Below are 4,342 nucleotides of genomic sequence, written 5' to 3' on the forward strand. Positions count from 1 at the left end.
AGAGATGTACTTTTTGAGTGGGAGTTTAGCATATAATTTGATTAAGTTGAACTCTAATTATCTTGAACATAGTCTAAGTCCACTTTGAATATATTTGTGTTGTAGATCATGGCTCACGCAAGTGTCATCCTGAATTTTAATACGTTCCTAGAGAAAGCTAAGTTGAAAGATGATGGAAGCAACTTTGTAGACTGGGCTCGTAATCTTAAGCTAATCTTACAAGCTGGAAAGAAGGATTATGTCCTTAATGCTGCGCTAGGAGATGAACCACCCGCTACGGCTGATCAGGATGTTAAGAACGCTTGGTTAGCACGTAAGGAGGACTACTCAATAGTTCAATGTGCAGTCTTGTATGGCTTAGAACCGGGACTTCAACGTCGCTTTGAGCGTCATGGAGCATTTGAGATGTTCCAGGAGTTGAAGTTTATCTTTCAGAAGAACGCCCGGATCGAGAGGTATGAGACCTCCGATAAATTCTATGCTTGCAAGATGGAGGAAAACTCGTCTGTCAGTGAACATGTGCTCAAAATGTCTGGGTACTCAAACCGTCTAGCTGAACTGGGGATTGAACTCCCGCAAGAAGCTATCACTGACAGAATCCTTCAATCACTGTCGCCAAGCTATAAAGGCTTTGTGTTGAACTACAACATGCAAGGGATGAACAAGTCTCCCGGCGAGTTGTTTGCGATGCTGAAAGTCGCAGAGTCTGAACTCCGTAAAGAGCATCAAGTGTTGATGGTGAGCAAGACCACTAGTTTCAAGAGAAACGGCAAAGGCAAGAAGGGCAATTCGAAGAAGAGCGGCAAGCCTGTTGCCAATCCACCGAAGAAACCCAAGGCTGGACCTAAGCCTGAAACAGAGTGCTTCTATTGCAAGGGTATGGGTCACTCGAAGCGCAATTGCCCCAAGTATCTGGCAGATAAGAAGGCGGGCAAAGAAAAATCAGGTATATTTGATATACATGTTATTGATGTGTACTTAACCGGCTCTCGTAGTAGTGCCTGGGTATTCGATACCGGTTCTGTTGCTCACATTTGCAACTCGAAGCAGGAACTGCGGAATAGACGAAGGCTGGCGAAAGACGAAGTGACGATGCGCGTAGGAAACGGTTCCAAGGTTGATGCAATCGCCGTCGGCACAGTGTCACTTCAACTACCATCGGGATTAGTGATGAACTTAAATCATTGTTATTTAGTGCCTGCGTTGAGCATGAACATTATATCTGGATCTTGTTTATTGCGAGACGGTTACTCTTTTAAGTCTGAGAATAATGGTTGTTCTATTTCTATGAGTAACATCTTTTATGGTCATGCACCGAATGTGAGAGGATTGTTCATATTGAATCTTGATAGAGATACGCATATACATAACATTGAGACCAAAAGAGTTAGAGTAAACAATGATAGCGCCATATTTTTGTGGCACTGCCGCTTGAGTCATATTGGTGTAAAGCGCATGAAGAAACTCCATGCTGATGGACTTTTGGAGTCACTTGACTTTGATTCACTTGACACGTGCGAACCATGCCTCATGGGCAAGATGACTGAGACTCCGTTCTCCGGAACAATGGAGCGTGCAAGTGACTTGTTGGAAATCATACATACCGATGTGTGTGGTCCAATGAGCGTGGAGGCACGCGGCGGATATCATTATTTTCTCACCTTCACTGACGATTTAAGTAGATATGGTTATGTCTACTTGATGAAGCACAAGTCTGAAACATTTGAAAAGTTCAAGCAATTTCAGAGTGAAGTGGAAAATCATCGTAACAAGAAGATCAAGTTCCTACGGTCTGATCGTGGGGGTGAATATCTGAGTTTCGAGTTTGGTACTCACTTAAGACAATGTGGAATTGTTTCGCAGTTAACACCGCCTGGAACACCACAGCGTAATGGTGTGTCCGAACGTCGTAATCGTACTTTGTTAGAAATGGTGCGATCTATGATGTCTCTTACTGATTTGCCGTTATCGTTTTGGGGTTATGCATTAGAAACAGCTGCATTCACTTTAAATAGGGCACCATCGAAATCCGTTGAGACGACACCATACGAACTGTGGTATGGCAAAAGGCCAAAGTTGTCGTTTCTTAAAATTTGGGGATGTGATGCTTATGTCAAAAAGCTTCAGCCTGAAAAGCTGGAACCCAAAGCGGAAAAGTGCGTCTTCATAGGTTACCCAAAAGAGACAGTTGGGTACACCTTCTATCTCAAATCCGAGGGCAAAGTGTTTGTTGCTAAGAACGGAACTTTTCTCGAGAAGGAGTTTCTCTCGAGAGAATTGAGTGGGAGGAAGATAGAACTTGACGAGGTTGTCGAACCTCTCATCCCTCTGGATGGTGGCGCAGGGCAAGGGGAAACCTCTGTCATTGCGACGCCGGTTGAGGAGGAAGTTGATGATGATGATCATGAAACTCCAGTTCAAGTTTCTGTTGAACCACGCAGGTCGACGAGATCACGCGCTGCTCCAGAGTGGTACGGTAATCCCGTCTTATCAATCATGTTGTTAGACAACAATGAACCTGCAAATTATGAAGAAGCAATGGTGGGCCCAGATTCCAACAAATGGCTAGAAGCCATGAAATCCGAGATAGGATCCATGTATGAGAACAAAGTGTGGACTTTGGAGATACTGCCTGAGGGCCGCAAGGCTATTCAGAACAAATGGATCTTTAAGAAGAAGACGGACGCTGACGGTAATGTGACCGTTTATAAAGCTCGACTTGTGGCAAAGGGTTTTTCACAAGTTCCAGGAATTGACTACGATGAGACTTTCTCTCCCGTAGCGATGCTTAAGTCCGTCAGAATCATGTTAGCAATAGCTGCATTTTTCGATTATGAAATCTGGCAGATGGATGTCAAAACGGCGTTCCTTAACGGTTTCCTTAAGGAAGAGTTGTATATGATGCAACCCGAAGGTTTTGTCGATCCTAAAAATGCTGACAAGGTGTGCAAGCTCCAGCGATCCATTTATGGACTGGTGCAAGCATCTCGGAGTTGGAACAAACGCTTTGATGAGGTGATCAAAGCATTTGGGTTTATACAAGTGGTTGGAGAATCTTGTATTTACAAGAAAGTGAGTGGGAGCTCTGTGGCGTTTCTAATATTATATGTGGATGACATATTACTAATTGGAAACAACGTAGAGATTTTGGAGAGCATAAAAGGTTACTTGAATAAAAGTTTCTCTATGAAGGACCTAGGAGAAGCTGCTTACATTCTAGGCATTAAGATCTATAGGGATAGATCAAAACGCCTGATAGGACTTTCACAAAGCACATACCTTGATAAAGTTTTGAAGAGGTTCAAAATGGAACAGTCCAAGAAAGGGTTCTTGCCAGTGTTACAAGGTACGAGATTGAGTAAGACTCAGTGCCCAGCAACTGATGAAGATAGAGAGCATATGCGCTCCGTCCCCTATGCTTCAGCCATAGGTTCTATCATGTATGCGATGCTGTGCACTAGACCAGATGTTAGCCTGGCCATAAGTATGGCAGGCAGGTTCCAGAGTAATCCAGGAGTGGATCACTGGACAGCGGTCAAGAATATCCTAAAGTACCTGAAAAGGACTAAGGAGATGTTTCTCGTGTATGGAGGTGACGAAGAGCTCGCCATAAAAGGTTACGTCGATGCAAGCTTTGACACAGATCCGGACGACTCTAAGTCGCAAACCGGATACGTATTTATTCTTAATGGGGGTGCAGTAAGCTGGTGCAGTTCCAAGCAAAGCGTCGTAGCAGATTCTACATGTGAAGCGGAGTACATGGCTGCCTCGGAGGCGGCTAAGGAGGGTGTCTGGATGAAGCAGTTCATGACGGATCTTGGAGTGGTGCCAAGTGCACTGGATCCAATAACCTTGTTCTGTGACAACACTGGTGCCATTGCCTTAGCAAAGGAACCAAGGTTTCACAAGAAGACCAGACACATCAAACGACGCTTCAACCTCATCCGCGACTACGTCGAGGAGGAGGACGTAAATATATGCAAAGTGCACACGGATCTGAATTTAGCAGACCCGCTGACTAAGCCTCTTCCACGGCCAAAACATGATCGACACCAGAACTGTATGGGTGTTAGATTTATTACAATGTAATTCACATGGTGATGTGAGGGCTAGATTATTGACTCTAGTGCAAGTGGGAGACTGTTGGAATTATGCCCTAGAGGCAACAATAAATGTATAGTTATTATTATAATTCCTGTATCAAGATAATAGTTTATTATCCATGCTATAATTGTATTGAATGAAAACTCATTTACATGTGTGGATACATAGACAAAACACCGTCCCTAGCATGCCTCTAGTTGGCTGGCCAGTTGATCGATGATAGTCAGTGTCTTCTGAT

The sequence above is a fragment of the Hordeum vulgare genome, chromosome 1H, assembly GCF_904849725.1.
Source record: "Hordeum vulgare subsp. vulgare chromosome 1H, MorexV3_pseudomolecules_assembly, whole genome shotgun sequence".
NCBI lineage: Eukaryota > Viridiplantae > Streptophyta > Magnoliopsida > Poales > Poaceae > Hordeum > Hordeum vulgare.